This window comes from Bombus flavifrons, chromosome 8 (assembly GCF_040668555.2).
Source record: "Bombus flavifrons isolate JBK064 chromosome 8, iyBomFlav1_principal, whole genome shotgun sequence".
Taxonomy (NCBI): domain Eukaryota; kingdom Metazoa; phylum Arthropoda; class Insecta; order Hymenoptera; family Apidae; genus Bombus; species Bombus flavifrons.
Genome location: NC_138449.1, coordinates 10,018,929 through 10,042,853, shown reverse-complemented (window position 1 = coordinate 10,042,853; position 23,925 = coordinate 10,018,929). Strand labels below are relative to the sequence as shown.

Genomic DNA, 23,925 nt, shown 5'->3' with positions numbered 1-23,925 from the left:
CTTGGACGAAGCACTCACTCTTTCTATAGCATTATAATTTCTAACAATTTCTAATGCAGCAAGATCGCCATAAAGATGTTAAGTTCAGAACTGTTACAGCGATAAATAAAATATTTCGATAACTTCGATACTTTCTAGCGTGAGGATATCAAAAAATGCAAAATATTTTAATCGTTTAACATGGTGTTTCGTCTTTCAGAGAGAATCGCCAATGGTACACAGAATGCCTACGATATGCCGAGCCATTTCATTTCAGTGTGTAACGGCGGAAAGGGAGTTAGAGGACAGAGAACCATAGATATCCTGCAGTTTGCCAGAATCCCTGCGGAGTCTGGTGAATTTTCTACTGGATAATTAATTTCAAGCACGAAGGAATCGTGTGGAATAATCCACGTGGCTGAATTACTCACGATCCATCTGGCTGTGCCACGTTTCCGGCTGTGCCACGTTTCCCGCGGTGCTAACAAATAACAATTCGCGATCGTCGTTCGCGTTACTCCACAGGATATACGAATCTTGTTATTTTGTTAGAAAATAATGTTTCCTGTAGCAATGTTTGCAAAGAAAGCGACATGTTTTATTGCGTTAGAATTAAAACACTATTACTAGTTATGACAGTACCAATTTGAATATCTGCACTTTCTCTTCGTACATCCTAACCATTCTAATCATATACTTCTGAACCACTGTATACTCTTGCAGTCACATTCAAGATTTAAGGCACCAAGTTGAATTCAATCGATTACTATCCAGTATAAGAACCGAGTTTAATTATTTCAAACGAGGTATGTAATTATTGCCAACCTCTTATACAACATTTTTTAACCCCTTAAGGACCGAAATATTTGATAGATTTAGTAACTGATTAACATACCCAATAACGCATCATGTTTAAAACAGAAAAAAAGGATATTTTAGACGAAATCGCCCCTCTGAAAATTACAAAATCCCGCAATACTATTAACTCGTTCGTACGCAAAGCGACAGGATGAGAAATTGTGAGACAAATATTCGATGTTCCTTACAAGGAGAAATGTCTTTATAAAACATACTGTATACTTAGATTTTTACAATTAATCTTTATGTATCACTTATGGTATGGTACAAACGCAAACATGGTACAATGCATAAGAGTGCTCTGCAATCTTTGCAACGATTCCTCGATTCTTCACGGATCTTTTTTGTCAGTCTTTTGCGAACGCACTTTGCCTGCAAAGACTTCCTTTGATGGTAGTTGGCGGAATAAAATCTGCCAAGTGTCGCTCAGTAATCCTCAATGGAACTGGCACGCGAGTATTCTTAGTTTTGCATAAATTCAACCGATAAAGTAGGTGCGTGTTAACACGAGATGAAGGAAGGTAGACAGAAATTTGAAAGCCTGTTAACACGTGTATGGTCGTTAAGTAGTTAAATGGAAAAAGCGTTTTACGAAGATGGAGATGTCTAACAGCCACTGGATGAGTGTTTCGCTTTCAAGGACGAGTCCTTTTACCACAAAGAAATACACAAGCTGCCATTAAGATGGAAAAAAGTTGCAAATGATAATGGAAATTATACCGCGAATTAACGAGCAATAAACAGTACGAAGAATTACAATATTCTTTTACTTGGTAAACGAGTCTCCATAAAGACAAAAACTCGTAGCCACCCAACATTTCTCATCCTTTTAATAATTTGTCGAATGGAACAGTAACTCACGAGGGCTATCGCGTCTCGACGGTGGACGTTGTGTCGCCGAGCAGACACGCGTCGCCCTGTTTCGTCGGGTTAACAAGACAGGAGTCCCTCATTCTCTCGTCGGGTCCGTCTTTGTCGTTGTCGTTGTCCTCGTTGTGTCGTCGTTACGCTGGCATTGTGAGGCCAGACCGACGCCCACTTTCGGACCATAAAGACAGATCGCATGTCCGCGATACCGGCGGGGTCCGCTTCCTTCTAAGGACTTCGTCCGGGACGCTCGATCCGAATCCCGAGGAAGCGGACTTCAATTATCCGATCCTGTTGCTCGATCTGTGCATGTAGCAGATCCTTCCAACTAGTCGAATCATGGAAATCTGCTCGTTAATATTGAAGCCGAGGCAGCCTGTTTTAAATCAGACCTTCGTTTCTTCCTTTAGTTTCAGTTTTTAAAAACATTAGAGAAGATTTCTATGAGAATTAGAGATTTCTGGACGGAACGTTTTACATCGAAACGCGCTGATCGTAAAGTACGATCTGACAATGTAGATGCAACTTTTTCAATGAATTGATCGATCACATTCTTTCAATCGTATTAAAGACTGTCAAAATATACCTTGACCGATCCCTTGAAGACATAGTTTTTGTAATATCGAAAAGTTTGTGGAGATGTGAAGCGGGCGTGGAATTGGTGAAGCTTTCTACGTCGGAGTTAGATGACCATGAGATTTACTGTTGAGACTTGTGTGTTTATTTGACTATAGATTAATGTTTCTATCTATCTGTACGTATATGCCTTGCGTATATAATACGTTATAATTGATTACTAATCATCAAAAGGGCTAACGCGATTTAATACAACAACGAGACGCATCGATCAAAAGTCTGCCACGCCACGAAATCGTTTTTAAATCCATTTACGAAGCGATCCAGCCGCGCCGTCGGTATTTACGGACGCAACGTGCGCGTCCCGAAATCTCGCAACGAACTTACGAAGAAGACGAAGCAGAAGCGAAGAGGAAAAGTACGACACACACAGCACGGCGTGCAAACGTTCCGAAGGCTAAATATTTACACTGGCTGCACGTGTTCGTCTGCTTCTTCGACTCTGCTATCAGCATCGCGTGCCTCGTCATGGGGTAGGTCGTGTAGAAGCCGACAGTGTATTCGGAGTTCAAGGTTGACGCTTTCTATACAAGCAACCGGGGTATATATTGGATTTTCTTCGCCATCTCGGATGTCGACGGACGTCGGTGAACGCGGAGAAAACAAACATAATTTCTACGCTGTCGTTTCGATTCGAATGGAACGACGTTTGGTGTTTTACGGATGACAGTCGTTGTTGCTCAAGCATTTTGCTGTTCGTTAAAATAACCAACATTGCTCGAAATATTTCGCGCTCCTTATTGCAATTCAATTCAATCGCATTTGCATTGAAAAGAGAGTACGATCGCAGAATACCAGAAAACTTTCATCGAGATATCTAACGAAATAAATTTGTCGGACATGTAAAAGTATAAAAATCAAAGGACATGTAAAAATATAAAAGTCAAAGTATAAAAATTGAGGAAAGAAAGAATCTCTCTTTGCACAGCGAAATCTTTTTATCAGCCATGCAAATAACGAAAACGGTAAATACATCGTGATATATTCTTACAGAAGAATGCAGAGAATTTGTCGAGAATCGATAATGGAGGACTTCATGAAGTTATCAAGTAAGCACTTTAATTTTCAACGGATCGTGTGAAAAAAGTGCTACGAACCGGTCTTCTCGGTTCAAGGGCCAGCACGTTTATCTTCGATGGGTTTGCCTCAGTGTAAATAGTAGTAAGCTCGATTGGATGACCCTGCAAGAAAACACGTCAAGGGCTGTATGCTTAACGCACCCTATCCAACGCGACCTTTCCGCAGCGCACTACCATGAAGACTTCGATTATGTTGCACTCACAGCTTCATAGAAGCACTTCGCTCAGATCGCGTCGAACACGCCAGTATATAAAATTATTCTTTATTATCTTCTACTCTTCTCTAGAATTTATGCGGTAAAAATTGATAAAGGACAGGGGGAGGAATATAATAGGTCGTATTATATTCACAAAAAATACATAAATTACGTAGGACTAGTACAATTACTGTTTGTGTTTTAATAAAGAAGTAGCCTAAAGTAAACTTGAAACTTATTAATCATTGAATTAACTTTGAACAAAGATGTAACAAAAATAATGTTAGAAAAGATACATGCTTATTTTTATGGGAATTTAAAATGGGCAACCTTTTAAAAATTTTCTAAATTTCTTTGAAGTTGATAGCTTTATAATATACACGTAACAACGTTGAAACGTGAGATGAATCAGAAAATATTTTTACAATAATTCGCAAATAATGCGCTTATCAAACATAAATCTTAAAAATGACAAAAATGAAATATTATTTTTATTTCATCGTTGTTTCCCAAAATCCATAATTTTCGCCAACATCATACGTTTGATAAATGTAACATTCTTATGATCTTTCAAATCGCTTCTCGCTTCTCCCGAGGAACTCGCTTGAATTCTGTCATCTTTAAAGTACACGATACTTACATAGCTTTGTAACCAGGAAGTAAATCCTATACGAGAATTGTATGCTCATTTAGTGTATCTGATAGAACTTGTATCAATAACGAACGTATCAAACATTAGCTGATCTAGAACACAAATTCTTTTGAAAAAGTTCGACATTTCCGGAATCCCTCGTAAAACTTACGGTCAAACGCGTGGAAAGGATTCGACCAAAGGAGGAAAGAAGTGGTTGTGATCGGTTCGAAGAAAATTAAAAGTGACTACGACCGCAAAAGTCACGCTCGATCTCGCTTCAAGCATCCGAGAAACACGATTTTTTTGTCAGGCTGCCAGAGGAAGAGCGGAATTCTCGTGGTCCGAAGAAGCGGGCACCACGTCCAAGGGAAGGCTCCCACGATCGGGTCGACGACTAGTCGCCTTCGTTCGAGCTCGAACACATCGACGCAGCCTTGTAAGGATACGGCCGGTATTAGCATCGAATGACAGAAATGGCTTTATAGTGGAAGCTCAGGAGATGAAGAAAGTCAATAATGACCGGATCGGCGTCGGGCCGTGAGTCGGCGATCAGACTCGATCCTTCGCTAAGAACGCGTGTAGATCGAGCCAGATTGCGTTGTAATGGAAGAGATTTTATCGTCGATTGTACGGTTATACAGGTGTACTGGGAAGTCTCAAGCTACGGCTCACCGTTGCGATCGAGATTATGTTTCGGTCGGACATGGAGCATCGCGAATGCTGTTCACAATTGTATTTTATACGATATGTTTCTTAAATTTGCTTGTAACTGGTATTTTATGAAGTTACTTTGAATGAATTTCTCTAGGAAATTTAGTAGGTGCAAATTTTACGTTTACGTATAAAACATAAATATTCAATATGGATAATAGTTCAATATCGCTATGTACAAACTATCTATACTAACTATTTATTATTATAACTATTTATAACTATATACTAACTATTTATTGCTACTTACAATATCAAGAACGAAGACAAGCCAATTTAGGAAATTTTTAACTCTTTAGAAATTTGATAAAATGATCAAAATTAGAGATTTCCTTGTCATATAGAAAATTTCATTAACTCAAACTCTGTATGGACTGATACTTTTCGCAAACAGATGTTTCTATTTAATTAGAAAAGGATACAAACAAGTTACAAAGTATTCAATTTCGAGGAATAAGAGAATCTTGTCTATTGTACCACGAATCTCAACGACTCTCAACAAAATTTTTCTGGCACCATAATTTTTCGCAACATACGTATCCACACGCTTTTAAAGCATTTGTGTGTAAACGCAATGTTCGCGTACAAAATTAACCGCAGTCCAATTACGACCTCAAATGATACACAAATTGCATTTTGACTCGGAGGTCGCATCTTCTCGGAACAATTTACGACACGAAGATTACCCTGAGAATTAGTCAAGCAGTCGTCAGAGAGACACCATATGGTAGCTAATTAGATCCGCGGAACTGTTTACAATTAACCGCGTCGTACAGAGCGGCATACAGTGGACAGAAATCGAAATAATCATTGCTCGACTGTGATCGTATTATTCGATGATATCATTGATCTATATGTAATACAAACGTAAGCAATAATTTCTGAAAAGTCGAAAGAGGATTAGAAAAAATCGTTCGTCATTCTTTTGGTTGTCATTTTTGTGAAACAGTGTTTGTAAATATGTAGTAAATATGGAGAATTTGAGAAAAGATACGTCAAATTTTAATTTCCTATTTAAAAATTTCTCTCTTTCTATAAAATGCAATTAAAAAAAAAGATTCAAAACAACCTGTAATTTTGATCGTTCCGTGTCAAGAGGATATTATATTACGTTGTTATATAATTTTTCTCTCCTATAAAGTGCTTCTTTTTAGTGGAATCCATTCGTAATCGTGATTTGGTTGAGGATTGAATTTCTGACTACATTTATTGCGAGGAAATTTTAAAGGTTACACAAAATTATTTTTCAGGTGAAATGATATTTTTCAAATATGCATTTTTCTTATAACAGAAGCAGTACGAAGGACAACAAGCTAACAAATTAAATTTGAAAATTATGTCGATACAAGAACAATTTTCGACTACCACAAAACGAAATTGCTATTCGAGTTATATACCCAAAATTTGTATTGATTTCGTTAAGATCAAACTATCATATATAATGAGCATATACTTAAACTCTGTGTAGACAATAAATGTTGTCACGATTCAACATTTCCATCCGCTTTATGATGCAGTTTATGTTCGTCACTTCGCGTTTCAGCGGGTAATGTTTGCACCCTATGCTCGAATCGCCCCATAATCGCAATCACGAGTGCCATCAATCGTCTAATTTCATTCGTATAAATATTTTCTGGTCAATGACACAGCCGTAAAGGGTTCGTACCATTCAAACCGTAAGTGTCATTTTTATTATCCTCGTTTCAGCACGATAAATATAAATCTAAAACACATCTAAAAGTCAACTGTGTTCTTTTTGGTTGACAAAGTGCCTGCACTTCCGAATTCGCAGACTGTGAGCTCTCAAATTGTCCGCGACTGGCCGCGTAAATCATGCCAATATCTAAATACACTAATTATAGGTGGCGGAACCGAGGAACTTTCTTAGCACCTTGTCCAAATCCATCGCGTTGAGTATTCTTAAAGCTCACGACGATATTTTTACAATCGCAATAAATCTTATAGAATGATCGTGCGAAACTATAAATTTTATTCGTTAACCTGATAAACGAACCTACTAATCAAATTTCTGTACTTTACGTCATATAATATTAAAAACCCTTGGCTGAAAGCTTCAAGTAAAATTATATCTGTTACAATGTTCAATCGTAATTGTATCGAATCTTGATCGATTTTCTTCTTTTCCTACTTTACTTGGCACGTTGAATATTTTTAACCGTTTAATACAAATTTTATTACTTCGAATTTTCATTCTTTCTTTAATAATTTCCTTCCATTTTTAGATAGCAATACAAGTTTTTAAAGAAATAACGCGATCGAAAACGCTTCGTGTTGAATTAACAAAATAAATAATATGATGCTGATATGCTAGGCGAGAGAACATTAAAAAATAAATGGAAAAATCATCGACAACGTTCGAATGATCACTTTAATCGTTACGATGATCAAAGTGTATTGAAATTGATGGATTACGCTTTGATTAATATTATTTTCAATAAAGCTAGAGATATTGAAAGTGTTATGAAAAATTCAACTATCTCGTCTGTAACGACCTAATATTCCGCATCATAAATTACACATTATAAATATTATTATCTTCGGCGGTTGGCTCTTTGACGGAAAACTGCATGCGCGTCTATGCTTGGAACGTTCCTCATCGTTGGTAATTTCATCGGTAACTTACAAAGAGAGATGAACTGCCGCATCATTCCGACCATTCATTCGTTTTCTACGCCCCTGTACTTTTGTTTTCACGGGCTGGATGATATAACGCTAAAGTAAATTGCACACTCTATTCTCGGTGTAGGGCAGATATTCTGAATACATAAGCAATCGCTATTTTCTGACCGCGTGAACACGCTCGCGCAAAGGGTAAGCCGAAAGGAGCAAAAAGTCTGATGCCGATAATGCACTGGCAATTTTCAGCCGAGAGATTCGCGTGAGCTATCCCGAATCTGTAATTTGTATTTATATTTCCAAAGTACAATTAAGCAATTTTCACACTTTCGTTTGTACTTCCTGTTGTTTTTCTTATTTAGAACTTTACTTCGAGAAGGAAAAGTCCTTTGCTGTGTACAGATTTTGTAAAGAAAGCTGTGCAAAGATTTTAATAATAACAGAAAATACATTTCATATTTGTATATTGCACGATTATTATAGAGCAAAGATTATCGTATTTTCCTGTGTACGTGTATTATAATCTTCAATAAAAATTTTGTTGGGGAAAAAGAAGATTCAAATTGTTTAATGAAGGAGAGAAAACAAGTGTACGTAATTTTGTAATTTACTTCGCACACTTGACATTTCGTGTTAATTGCGATACACTGAAGGGAAATTTTTGAGAAGAATATAAGAGTGCCTTTAGACTATCAATACATATATTTTCTATATTTCAAGATTGTCAGTTAAAAGGATCGATACTGTCAATGCGATATTTTCAATATTTATTGACAAATTGAATCTTCGTCGAGAACTTTGAAATATTAACAACATTACTGATCGTCTAGGGACACGCTAAGTGAAAGAACGAATGTTATTATTTTGTAGTAGATAGCGGTACAGATGTATAAGTAGTACTGTTATATGTGAAAGAAACGTAGCAAAAATACTTAAAAACGCCTAAAAATAAATTCAGTTACCATAACAAAACAATTTGGTGTAAGGCTTTTGCGCAACGCTATACATTCCAATTTGAAATGTGCATTACTATTACTATACTAAGAGTCTAGGAAGGTATTTTCGACGAGAAGAAACCACGGCCGATTCCTTGAAAACCAAAGCGTCCAAGAATTCTAATAACGACAAGCGTCGCCCTTTCTTCGATGAAACCCCGACCCTGAGGAACGAGTCTCGGCCACGCAAAGAGGAGCACTTCAAGCCTTACCGGCTCCAGGAACCGTCTGTCCGGTAAACTTTCTTGCCGCTGCACCTCGCTGCACCCCATTTACGGACCTTGCAAGATAGCGCACAATGCCAATTTATTAGTGGTGCCCCTTAGCCTCGCTTCAACGGGGGTCTTACGGTCTTGCGACGCACCCATAAAGGGATGCCCGACACCATCGCTCGTAAGAAACACTGGGAACGATACACGTTTACCACGACCCGCTTCTTTCCACTTTCGAATATTTCTGACTGAAATCTGCGGATTTTTGGTTCGATGTGGATCATGCAATTTTGGACATTAGGAAGAAAGTTTCTTTGTGGAATTAGCTAACGTTATTGAAAAATATGAGTTATCGTAGAAGTTGAAATAGCAATTAAATTGAAAATAGCGAGAGTGACTGATGGATTTTTAGGTAGCTGGAATAATGATCTGTGTTGAATTGACTGATACGTATCAAAATACTGCTTCGAAAAATTTTGTGGAAATTGAATTTTTATTCTTTAATTTTCTAGAATATATGTATCGAGGTATAGATATTTTTCTTGAAACGAAGACCAATCGCTTATGCAAATTTTAAAGTAAACTAGGTATATGCTAATATATTAATGTAGGTATATACTTCGCCTGGATTTCTTCATTGAAGCATGGTAAAATATCAGGATTTTCTTTTAATCTCTTTCACAAAAAGTTAACAATTAGAAATTATATTTTACATCTTTCGTATTACGCATACTACGTTCTTTCTTCAATGCTCAAAGTTATTAGAAGATAAAACGAAGTAAGAGATAGAAATAAACATATTGTTCCAATTGATAGCCAATTATGTATATATGTAAATAGATTTGCTTTATCTTGAAACGTATTAGGAATAGCTAAGTATATGTAATGGTTACATATTACGATTTAAGATACGCTAAATATGGAATGCCGATAATTGTTTCAGAAAAAGCGACATTATCTAACTGACAAGAGAATGTGTTAATAGAATTTCGTATTTCTAATTCAGATAACATTTCGCTTTAATGTTTGGCTATGTACACCAGAACAGTGTATTAATACTGAAAATTTGCACAACTGTCGTTCGTAATGATTTTTTATATTGAACATGCAAATATGATATTTAAATAGAATGAGTGAAATTAATGTAACTTTGCGTTTCAATTAATTTTCATGCTTTTAATAACCCAATGTCTAATAAGATACAAACTCAATTTTTATTCATCTGCTGCAAACATTACTTAATATTTTCATTTTTCTCACAATATAATATATGATTTATTCATCGAAATACAAGAAATAAAAACATCCATTTTATCCATTTCAATTATTGATTCAAGAAGATACTTAATTCAGAGAGGACACGCTATAAACGCATTGAAAAGGATAAACTCTAAATTATACGTTTCATACAACTTCAAACTATGAATTAAACTGTCCATAAAAACCGAAACGAGTTTTATTTCATGTAACAGAGGAACACTCAAATTCGCAAAGCATAATTTCGTACCAGATTATCACATCCTAAACATCAATGCTAATCGCTAATAATTAATTTGCAGTGTTTCGAAGAGAAAAATCACGATGTTATCACAGATGTATATATCTATTTAAAAGAAAAATTCCATTTACTCCTCTTTCCTTCTCCAGTCTTGTTCTTCGGTTGCTAGCCTTAACAAAAATGATTACAATCTCGCACAAACCCTTCGGACGACCAGCTGGATACAACGCGATACAAATAGTAGGTAGCGCTGGTAAACGATCGTACGACGCTTATTGTCGGCGACACGCGTGAAACGTTCGCGTGGAGTTGAGCGGACACGCGTATAAAGCCACGTTTCGCGGAGGTGTCGCTTCTCGAGATGCTATCGCGGATAACAACGTGACGCGAGATCTGTTTACGATACAACCTTTCTAGCTCTTCTGCCAACTCTCGCCCCTTGCCTTCTTCTTCGTCTTCTTCTTCTTCTTGTTCCGTGTGGTACAAGCACGCGGAACGGAGCCTGAAGAACGTTTATCACGAGTGGCGGTACATCGTTGGAAACTACATTCAAGATGAAACGTAATTTTTATTTCAATCCAAGTTCGAGGTTATTTTTGGTTATCTGGATTCCATATTGATACGATTTCTGACTTGTGTAATCCGAGTAATGGCTCCATTTTATCGTGTAAGTCCAACAGTATTCTTGAATATTTTATCTTTTCGAGACAGACTTGTTGCGACAATAAACGAATTTGAATTTGAGAGAAATTTCAAGTTAAGCGTAATATAAGATCTTATAATATAAGATATAATATAATATAAGATATAAGATATAAGATATAAGATCTTATTTAAGAATATTTAATTATTATATAAATATAAAATTATAATGAATATTTAAATTACTAGCGTTGATGCGATACGATTTTTAGGTTGAAGCTGGTTAAATTAAATTTTACGTACGATATTCAAATCGCAGTTAAGTTTAAAACAACGTTTCGAATCGAAGTATTCAGGCGTTTTCGTAATCCATCGAATAAACGTGGAAAAACTTCGATCACAATACGAAAGGAAAAAGGAAGAACATCGACGATGTAGCAAACCGCAAGATCTCGTAACCTTATATTTAACCAGAAATCCTTGTCGTCGAAACTGACGTCTAGTCGACATGAGCCTCATAATCGGATTATGTCGTCTCGTGTTACCTTAAATCCATCTGCAATTAATACGTCCACCTTCTATATTGGTAACACGATATCGCTCTAAGTCTGGTTGTTTTACGCGCACGTACATGCGTTCAGTGAATCGGAAGGTGGTAGCCCACGATTCCCATCAAAACAAGGTGTGTAACAAGTAAATCGTACGTAAAGTGCGATGAACCATTTCCATTTCTAATTAAAGATTCCTGGACTCGTTACCTGCGAAAGAACCTTTGCAACCTTCCTCATGATCACGATCTGTCAATTGAAGATCGATATCTCCATCAGAAAATGGATAAAACAATTTATCATCCTCGAAGTTTGCCAGAGATTTCCACGTAGCGAATAGTCGAGACCTTTGGGGTTCATGGCGTTTACCATGAAATCCGCGAATGCAAAATCGACGAGCGGACTCCGCGCGGTCTGCCACAGAAATTCCACGTCCTGGTCTCTTGCCAACGTGATCTTGGCTTGGACCTGGTTTTGCGATGGCACCATTGCCAAAAGTAATTCGCGTGAACCGCAAACGCGCGCACGATTCTAAACGTTAACTAGAAATCTTGGCGAGTATGTGTGCATTAGCAGCTACGTATGTGAGTGGCGAAATTAGCCTGGACACGAGGAAGTGTCCGCGTCTCGATCCGATATAAACTTCCGTCGAATAGGAGACCAAACGGCGGGTCCCACTTAGGATCATTAATCTTTTGCAGTGCTCCTCTGAGCGCGTGTACAGGAGCGAACAGTGTAGTGCGTTACGCAACAGTATCCGGAAAACTGTTCGCCATTCAGTTCTATATCCTTTTCATTCTCTCGTTTGTGACAGAATGTTGTTTCTTCTTCTATAATTTGTTCATAATTTAATCCACATACGTGTAAATATGTAGATATTTTAGTCGATCTCTATGAACGATACATGAATGACTATATTGTAAATGAGATTTTAAAATCAACGTATAAATGAATAAAATAAATGAATGAAATACATAAATGATAAAATAATGATAAAAAACAATATGACTATCCCTTTGTGGAATCAACAAATATATATATCTCGTATGACATATAAATTATTCGTTTAAAATTAAATATAGGACTCGTCAAACTATCATTGATAAGATCACGATAGTCTTTGCTAATTTGTAGAAAATTAAAAGATATTTTTTTAAACATATCTAACATGTTAACGTATGTTATTAATTATATTTTTATGGTAAATTTGTGTGCAATAGGAAAAAAAAAAGAAAAAAGAAAAATAATGGACTCAACCTAGTTCCCTACAGTCTCTACATCCAAGACAACTCTCATAAACTCTTCCATAAATCATACTTTCCAATTTCATGTTTTACACACATCGCAACCCTTCCATATATCTTCCACACTGTTAGCTCGTTATGCTCGTATGTAGTTAAACGTATTTAACAACTCTGTCCATTGTATCACGTTGATCCTCTTCAAAGAGTCGAATACTTGTAGCAAACGAGAAAATCATTTAAACGATCTCTTAATTACTCGGCTTTCTGCGGGCCATTCGAGTTAACAAACAATGCCAAAAATCATGCTTGTTACAGAATATACGAGCCAAGCCGGGCGCAAGAACTTTAAAGGGTCGTTTACGTTGCCGCTTAATTATCAATCGTGACGCTGTCTAATTTATTGTATGTATTGTGCACGGCATAAAGGGGGTGCAAGGCCTTTTCAGTCGTTTCACGGGCCGCGGCTGTTCGTTACCAGCGAAATCGCCTTCATCACCCGAGAAAGTCCAAAGAAACGTATTATCTCGGGCTTTGGGTGGTCCTGGGCAGTCGATTTTACGACTCGATTCGCTTTCACGAGAATTTTGCGACTGGAACACGGGCACGCTTCCTCGTCAACCGTTACTAGGACCACGGCCGATGAAATCGTCAATTTACCGACGATGTTTCGTTACTTTTAACTGTTAATTGCTTGCCTCCTTAAACGTTTTCGTATCGGATATAATTTCCTGTCGTTAGTTATTTAGGAGTTTTATAATTGGAATTCTGGGCTTTTAAATTTCGGCGAGTGAAGTTTGTCGGATGTTAAAGGCTACGAAGAATTCATGTGAAATAATGAAATTCTAACAACTTTATCATAGTACTTCTTAATATTCAACAAACACGCCACCGGTATTTTTATCCGAGAAACGTGTGTCTTTCTCTATTGGGTCTTGCAGCGAACTTAAAAATACATTTGAACACGTCTTCGGCTGATCTTAGACTCCAAAAACGTGATGACATCGTGAGACAATATTAGAATATGTAAACTGGTTGTATTTTCGACCAATCGCGGGGAGATGCAGTCGCGAGGAGAGACGTCAACGGGAGTCGTAAATTCCCGTTACGATTATAATAATCGACACCACGAGTTGATCGATCCCCTGTTTTCCGTTAAGATAATAGGGGTGATTCAGTTAGTATAACACTGTGGTTCACAGAGTTATAAGGTTTTTATTTCCAACACTTAAGTTACACTGTTGAGTAGATATAATTCCTAGATGACACTTTGTCGCACGAAGATAAGATAGATGCACAATAGAGCAAGGCTCTTATAGTTGAATTTAGAGGATGCATTAGAGGATACTTAATAGACGTTAGATTTAGACGTTATACTTCGACGTTGTAAGTTGACCCTTCTAACGGTGTACAAGAAGTAGTTGACTTTTCTAGCTGTGTAGAAGAAGTAGTTGACTTTTCTAGCTGTGTAGAACAAGTAGAGTTGGGTGACGATGCTGTGTCGGAGGAAAGCTAGCGATGGGTGTATCTAGCGCACGGAACCACCGGATTTGTTCATGACATTTTGGTCAGGAAAGCGAGGGCAGTATACATTGCTTCTGATTGGATAAACGAAGGTTGGTGGATTAGGAAGGTCTTAACCGCCCTCGATAAAAAGTTGCTAGTAGGAAGCATCGTACGTGAGAAAAACTAACTTTCCTTTGTCAAGCCGTAGTAGACAACAGTCGTTAAAAAATGATAAAGAAAAGGATATTTGTTCGGTCTGAAGGACCGCCGTAAGATGAGCGGACATCTGGTGTCCGTCTGGCTCGCGGTGTATGGCCTGGTCTAGGTAGAGGGTCGTCCGACGTAACACTGGTGTTTACTTTATATTGTACGGTATATTCATACATTTATATTTGTGATAAAGCAAGATACTCATTGTACCCAAATTATCTCTCGGCAAAAAAATTCAGAGGTACCTCGATTACGCTCCCACCAAGAGATTCAATCGATCTTCGCACCAGAATCAGCATTTCGAGCGAAAAGGATGTTCCACTGCTGTGGATCTTCAAGCGTTCGCCTCTTTTTTTCGTACCGTTCCCTGGCTCGAGGAACCACGCCGTGAATACTTGTACGAACGATCGGCTCGGTGCCGGAGGAGCCGAAAGTATGCAGGTACCGTGTACAACCTGCGCGGGTAAATACCTGCTCCAGTATACCTGCGGCGCGACACAAGGCCTCCTCCATAAACGGCCCGCTATGTACTGCATTTATTCTTTGTTAGCTGTCTCTTTCTCTAGCGTTGCTTTATCGTGCATCCATGCTGCAAACCCTCGCGCCTTCGATTACAGCGAAAACGAATAATATCTCGACTGCCTCGATATACATTAACGACATGTTGATTCGCGATGCGAATGTGTACTTCGTGATATTTCCTTCTTTGTCTTTTTGGTTTACGTTTTGGAGATATATCAAATCTTGGTAGTAATGAGAGGATTTAAAAGCAAGCACGTAGCTTCATCAGGCACTTAGCATTTATATTTATTTTGTTTAGTTAATTGTATATATATACAGGGTATCTGTAGAAGTTTTATCAAAATATGCGCACTGTGTCAAACTTGATAGAAAATGTGCTGCATAATTTTTTAAGAATACCTGCAAGGAATATTTCCGCCGATTTTCGATGCTGCACACACGTGCTATATCGGATACGACCATTTCGGAATTTAAACGTTTTCCTTGCATTTATTCGCTGATTTTTACTAAACCTCTTTTTATGACGAATCATAATTCTTAAATTCGTCAGTTTTTCCAGATTTTTTTAATAGAAAATTTTTATTTCTAGTATAAGAGAATCAAATACGAATTGAAAGATTTACAAAAATAAGCTCCGAAGCAGCTGCGATATTTAAATTGTGTTTATTGGAAATCGATTTCCTAAGGTAACTAAATTAGGGGTACATGAGTGCAATGCTTGACTCAGTACCAGCTAACGTGCTGTGGCGCTCGCAACGATGCCATGTTGAAAAAGAATTCGTTTTTTTGAATGATTTTTATATTTGATTGGTCACGCGAGGTCACCATACCATATTGAAGAAACCAATCTCAAATGCAATTCACCGCGTGTTCCTATATGGATTACAAGATAGTATCGTTGGAAAACTGCATAACACGTTCGACGGAGCACGAAGGCGCTTCGGCTCGCTTGCCTTCGAGCGATTAAAAGACGAAGGAAACGGCGCGAACAGGTCGAACGTCAGGTGAAATAATCGCCTCGTGACGTCGTGGCTGCACCCTCTCATTCTCTCGTTCCAATGCAATTATTTAATGCAACAGAACCGTTTACGTTCCCTGTGTCGTGTGCATCGTGGAAACCAGTTTAAAAATAACCAGAAGCCGTGTGGTGCGGTATGAGCTTAATTGCCGTGAAGTCGCTTGATCGTGTGTACATGCGCGACGTAGCAGGTATAGATCAAGTTAACACGTTGACTGCCACGCGAATTTTATATATTCCGCCCTGGGAGCCGCAATAGATTCGAATATACTACACGTACCAACATTTACTTTCTCCAAGATATTACGCTGTATTCGCTTATTTTCTTCTGACAATGTCATCTACACCTTGAAGATCTTTTTAATCCATCGAATTTATCTGATTTTAATCGCTCGAAAAAGTTTAGTAACGCGAATCATCGACGTCTATGGCTGTCAACGTGTTAAACAGGGGAACGTACGATGGAAATTGTAACGCGAGCGACTCTTTTTTTGAAAAATGAACAAACGAAAATTTGGATCAGGACAAATATAGACAAATCATGAAACAGTCACATCCCACTTACAAATCAATGAAAAATGTTCATGGAGGTGCTGATGACAAATTTCTTTTCAGATGGTCATCATCTTATTTTGAAGGATATACAAACGAACATTTTCATTGGATAAACGAATACTGTTCGTTTCTTACTTTGCACTTGGCGATGCCAACTTCGCAAAGCTTCTTTTAACACCTATCGTGAATGGACGGTAGCTAGGTGATAAGAGAACCTGTGTTTGCGGTTTCCCGTTCTTCGTAAATCCATTTACTCGTATAACTGAACTGTCGAAACTCCGTGAATGTTCATTTCATTGTACGTACTGTCATTGTACTTTCTTTGGTTAACTTCTAGTTGATCCTGCAAGATGCTCAACCGGCAAGCATCGCGTTTACCAGTCCGTCATCAAAGCTGAAGGATTAGTTCCGGTCGATTCATCAGCGTCGAACCGTTTTCACCTGGACAAGTGGAAACTGGTCACGATCCTGCGCAAATATCGAGGCAACGTGCGCATATTCACGCGCGAGTTCATCCACATAAACGATCCTAATGCCCATTATAAATCAGTGTAGCCTCGAATTATACATATTTAGAGATGCAATATATCCAGTCAAGAAAAGTTTCTTTTATTACGGTCGATAGGTATGTCTTCCCCGAAGCAGTCTTTCGGCTGGTGAACCAGAAGATTCTATTGATTTATCGCCAACCAGCTCGCGCCCTCGATTTTCTCACATTTTCAAGCTCTGCGGCCGGTCACGAAGTCGTTACCATCTCTTGATACCGGTTAATTTTTTCCTGGTTTCCTTTCGCAGTTTCCGCCTCTCTGTTCGCGCTTGCAAGAAGTTCCATCGACGAAAACGGTGGTCCAAAGTGGGTGGCGAGTTACTTCCCGGGAAACAGCCCTTCCCCCATGGGTTATTACGGGGAAGAACGCCGCTCATCGAACAGGAATTTATGGCGGCCTCGAACGCGCTAATTGGACAGCTGTTATGGTGGCCGGCAAACTTTAGCGCGTCCGCTTTGAACTTTTCCGGACACCTGACAAATTTTTGTGAATCTCGCACACAGCGCTAATTGTACGCGGCGCTGTTTAAAGCTGTCCGAGCTTTCTTAAGATCAAATCAGTTGTTCATGTGACATTTTCTCCTCGTTTTTATGCACAGAGTATATCGACGTCGTTTTGTGGAAAAACAGGAAACACTCTATGTACGTATGATACTAATCGAGATTTCACATCAAAGAAAGAAAGTACGATCTATCAGAACTTTCTTTCCATAAACGAACAAACCTTTCATTGTAAAGGAGTAAAATAACTAAAACTCTTCAAAATAGAGGAAGAAGGATGTTAAGTACGAAAGATATTAAGCTTGGTGGGCGGAAAAGTAGATCATAATTCTAAACCAACAAGAAATGTAACTAGAAGAGCGTTTTAACCCGGAGGGGAGGGCTATGAAAAAATAAATAAAGTAAACAGAGAGATGAAGAGAGAGAGAGAGAGAGAGAGAGGAGGAGGAGGAGGAATAACACATGAAATAACGGAGCCTGCAGTAATCGACAAGTACTTGATGATCACTGAACTTCCGCGTTCTTCGTTTTCTTTACCAGCATATTGCTACAATCGAACGGTGGGTCATTTCCTCTTCTGGTCGGCAAAGGATCGACAAGGGGCCGCGGATAATATCACGGGCTCCGAAATATCTTAATAACGAGTTCTACCTCAGTTCGACTGCGGCTCGAGATAATAATTCACGCTGTTCTGCCGCGTGCACCGCCAATAGCCGGGGATAGGGAGAGACCAGGAAGAGAAGTACGGTGTGCAAGAGGTACAATGACAGAAGCTGCGGCAGAAAATGGGGAACGAATGGGAGGACAAGAAATGAAATAAAAAGTAACGGGAGATTGGATGAGAGATAAAATTTGTGCAGAGGGTAGAGAGAGGCTGAGAGGGGGAAATAAATTGAAGAAAGGAGTAAGAAAGTAAGAAAAGGAGCGAGAGGAACAGAGAAGAAAGAAGTAAGAAATGATAACAGAGAAATGTGCGTGGAAAGTAATATAGCGGAGAAGAAACGACGAGATTATGGAATAAAGTTATTAGGGCAAATTGTATCTCAAATTGACAAGTGGAATTAAATAAAGTTCGAATTTTCTACTTTATCAAGTATAATGAGATGTTAAATGTCAAGCGAAATCAGACAACTGGCGGAATGATATTTTGAGACTATAAAACATTACGGTTAGCGAATTTTTGCTGCTTTTGGTAATAAACAAAACTAGTAAAAAAGCTGATGATAAACAAGAGAACGATGACAGAAAGGTTGAAGAGAATAAAAAGGTTAATATTCTAGATTACTTCAAGAAACAAAAACATACAAATTTATGAAAGAAACGCGGGGGGAGAGAGAGAGAGAAGTAACGAGGAGTGGAGCGAGAAGAAGCTAATTGTAAGTAGTGAAGAAGATAAACGAAGAAGAAAAAAGAAGCAAGAGAACGAGACTGTAGGTAAAGGCGTGAATGAGGGCAACGCTGTAAAAGCAGGTAAGAAGTACCAAAGTGAGCACATAAAAGAAAGAAGAAAAAGAGGCTAAGAAAAGAAAAGAGAAGAATAAGAGTCCCGACCGAAAGAAAGCAGGAAGAAAAGGAGCGGTTGGTCGTGGAGAACACGGAGCAGAATCACCTGTAGTCAGTTGAAAGAGCAAAAAGATGACCACACGGCACGGTGGTACGCGAAGGTTCAGCACCGCGGTCTGTAATTATCGCCAGTGGCCGTGGGAATTGAATTACGAGGTAAATTCGTAACGTGCCATGGTGTCCGCGCACGCCGGCCAAAATCAAAGAACCGCCGTGCGGCCTCTTAAACCGTTTCGTGCAGTAAAAAGTCCCTTCTGACTGATCGCCTGACACACTTTGATCGCGCAAGCTTTCTGTCCCGGGTGGAGGTACTTTCTTGTTATTAATGATCATCCGTGCCGGACCCGGGGAAAAAATGCACTCGTTACTTTTTTAATTCACCGTAAGCTCGGAACTTTTATACGGACACGGGGAAGATGATTTATTTGAAGCGCGTGACGCGAAGAGAATCGCGATTGAAAAATTAAGATCTCGCTACAATTTTACTCTGATCTTAAATATTAACGATAGCAGGCGGAATTGGCGATTTTCTTTCGAACCAGTTCATGATATAAAAGTGACTTCAAACGCTATGATATAGTGTTTTGTCTATTTATCCGATGTATATTTATTTGTCGGCTTTGCTATAATAAAATTCTTAGTTCCTCTTAATTAACTTTAATAATTTCTTTTTTTACGAAGGATGTGCCATGGTGAACGTTCATGATTGTATTTAATTTAGGTTAATATCAGACGTAACTGTCATAAAAAATGTTTAAAGTTACAGCATAAGAGATAATATCTTGAATTAAAAGGTTTTGCTTACGAATAACCATTATAAATGACTAAAATTTGTTTGGTTACCGGCAATCATTATCGACGAAGGGAATTTTATTTTTGGAACAAATAACCGTTATCGATGACGGGAATTTAATTTTGATTACCAGTAACCAATATAAACGACCGGAATTCTTTATGGTTATTAGTAAGCATTATAATTATCGAAGGCCAGAATCTGATTTTCGTTACCGATGACCACTATCGATGGCAAACATTTTTTCTGTTTATATTCAGATGTTGTCAATTGTTATTAACATTACTGATGATTAGTACGTATTCATTGACAACATAAAAAAATGAATTATAAAACTTATATATCTTATTAAGCGACAAAACGATATGAAAATATACGAAACAAAGAATAGAACAGACGATACTGAAGTACAATATTAATATAAGGCTTAATAAAAATATTGTACCGACAGTTTATCCTATTCTTTGTTTTATATATTTTAATACCATTTTTTTACTCAATAAAATGTACAAGTCTTAATACGATATCTTATTTAATAAAATTTGACGATTGTCGAACGTAATCAGAACAAATTTTTGTCACCAAAAGAATTTTTCGCCATCGATAATAGTTATCGGTAGTCAAACTAAAATTCCGGCCATTGACAATAGTTATTAGTAACCAAAAATAAATTACTCTCATCTGATAATGGTTACTGGCAGCCGAAAAAAATTGTAATCAGTCACGATGGTTATTCCTAATCAGTAGAATTAAAAATAAAAGTTTCTGAATCATTTCATTTTTTTTCTTTTTGAGAAATTTCTTCACGATTTATTGATAACTGGCTTCCATCGAAATAAAAATTTATTTTTAGTCAATGACCCTTTACCAAAAATGTGTTTAAAATAACTGTTATTTCGAATCTCTAGTCGATACTACTAAACATTCATAATGGCGAAGATAAAGCAGGACCAGTTGCCCGAGTTCCAAAACTGGGTTCCAAGTATCACACTGTGGTAGACATGATTCGCACGAGATCGCGTAACTCTGATAAAGAAGGGTACCTCGCTTGTGTTGCAGGCCGCATCATCCAGTCGAAAAACGAACAAATCTGACCCGCCCGAGAACCGATCTTCCTTGCCCTACGGGGTATTATTTACGCGACTTCTTCGTCTTTCTCCATTCTTCTCTCCTGCCAGAGGAGATGATTCATTCAGTGGTTCGAAGACGAGCGGCCAGGTTCGAGGACCTTGAACACGAAGCATCGGAGGGAGCCTGACACGACTCGTTAATCCGTGAACAATGAAAGATTTCGATGGCGTCCTGCCGACCTGAGTCGAGTGCCACTCGCTGCCTCTTTTCACTTTCGACTCGACCCTACGCCCCGAAGGGTTACGTCTCCGTTCCAGCCTCTGATCCTTCGTTACACCGTAAAATCGATTCCACATACTCGCTTCCTGACGTCCTACTTTTCCTTCGAATGACACTTTGCTGGTACTTCGGCCGCGTTTGTGGGCATTTGAACTACTTGGCGTGGCTGTTACTACGTCGCATAAAAGGCCAAAGCAATAAGTTGAGATTACACTGGATGAGTGTTTCAGAGATGTTTGGAGCGTTTTATGGGTCAGCGTGAGTCAGTTTTAATGGGAAGAAAGATGTTCCTCGAAGTGAATTTAGGGACTATATTGGTAAGATTGTCGGGAGAAAATAATTAACTTTTCTGTTTATCAATATTAATATGATGATATGAAGAGTCTAATTATAAGAAAAGATAGTTATCGTCATTTAATTGTTGTAATTTAAGAGTCACAAAATTAATGAATTAATAATTACACATTGAATTAGATACACAGTATTACAAGGACATTTATAATTGGTATCTTTTATTCTCTCCAGCATATTTTTCAACCATCGTGACATTTAGCATTTTGTAACCTCTAACATCATATCCTGAATTGAAAGTTTGAAATGATCACATGGCCAGTCGCAATTTTTTAAATTACGATATAAATACTTTCTCATTTCTCGACAGTTACTCTCAAGACAATTACTCATCGTGTTTTATTGTAAAATCACTCTACCAAACACGCACTTTCTACATACATATTTCTTACAATTCCTTTAATATCATCTATACAGGTGAAACGCGCTACCCAGTTGTATAACAAAGAAAGTTTCATCAATTTTTCATACTTTCACATAAGCTGTAATAAGATACCTAACCTTACACATTATAATTCCCAAACTCGATAAAATTCCGACATTCAATGCACCACGAATCGAAATACATAATTTAAAAAACGCGCAGCTACATAAATGTACAAATTATTGATGTTGTTGTATTTCTAAGAAGAAACGAACGATATCACTTGCTGGTAAATTCAAACATAAGATTTGCCTCTTCTCAAATTCTCCAGTATCGAGCAACTGGTTAAATGTAATTATATTGAAAATTACAATTATACTGCAACAATGAAATAAATGTAATACTCTAGATATAATAATAAATTAAACGATAAACTTAGTGCAGGCATTTTGTAATATAAATTGCATCTTGTAAAGATTAAACAAATGTCTGGATATAGTATGCAGTATTGAATTCTTGGTAAGAAACATACCACATTTTTCTGTCACCGAAATAACCGACGCTCCTTTCTTTCTCGATCTTTCGACGATCATTTGTACCCGTCTAGTAATTGTGCAACATGTTCCACCAACCGGGCCATCCACGACGAGATAATAGGTAGTCCATCAACAGGACCATTTTAGGTAGGAACAAATTAATTTATTTTGCCGAGCGTGTCCGCGTGGGCGGCCGGGTCGAGCTCTGATCTCTCGGTGTGCTGTCATGCCAATCAGTAGCGCAAACAGAAGTTAAATTTAAAATGAGCCAGCGACTCGAAAGAAATGCACGGAATGTCAGGCTCCCGCAACTCCGCGAATATATTAAGCGTCGTTTGTCGCTGCATTCACGAAGGAAAACGGTGTCGCATCGGTTAACGTGAATCCCGAGGGTGATACTAATTGCAGGAATCTGGAGAAGGAGTTTGTAATTGAGAAAAAAATATGTGCGAGTAAAATCTATTTTATTACGACCACCAGCGTGTATTTAATAAGTTCGTTACCGCCATTTAAGGAAGAAGTAAAAATAATTTCACGTAATGTTGCAAACGTCTTTACGTTACACGTATGTATATGACACTAGGCTGTGAGTAGATTTCTTGCAAAAGCTGTTGAAATAATAAAATGGTGATAAAGTTGTATATAGTTTGTTCAATTTCAATTTATTAGCGTAGAGATTGAACTTGATTACATAGATGACAATGCATACGTTATCTTTATCCCACTTGTTGTCGAACTTGCCCTATGTAATTATTTCTTTGGTGATTCAATCGCTTTTTGTATTGCAAAACTGTCTTTGGTTTGCTATAAAGCGCCCTTGTTTCTTAAAACTACCTTAAACTATATTTCGTCGGTTGCTGCTTGTATTTCACACTTTGCACAGCCCTCTTTCATCATCTTTTCTCCGCCTCTTTGTATTTTTTCCTTTCTATCTTTTTTAGCCATTCGACTGCTTCCGCTTTTCCTTCTCGCTCTAGTATTCATTCCACGCCCAGGCTTGTTCCATCAATTTCTTCGTTCATTCCTCTCAAATGTTCCAAATGTTTCATGTTCAAATGTCCTTCCGCTGGTTTTACAAAATAAACTCTTTTCCTCTCCACTCACCCAAGATCTATATGCGTTCTCCAAACTGTCATGCTTTGAAGAGGCGATGAAGATAAAAATATTTTTGAAACTATGTCGTTCTAATTTATTAGAATGGTACTTTTCGAAACATTCATCTAGATACAAGCCCGTTGCTTTATTATCTTCTAATTTAAAAGCTGAAAATTATCCAAAATATTCCTATGAATATTTCCAGAATTAAAATCGAGCGGCGATTATATGCTTAATAAGTGAACTTACTCAGAATGCTGACCCTGACGATATATTCCAA

General features: G+C 37.9%; 1 protein-coding gene across 2 annotated transcripts in view; it reads right to left on the bottom strand.

The window, feature by feature from the left end:
* Positions 1-23,925, bottom strand: part of wb (wing blister) — a 199,748-nt gene that overhangs the window by 129,976 nt on the left and 45,847 nt on the right. The gene's annotated exons all lie outside the window — the stretch shown is intronic.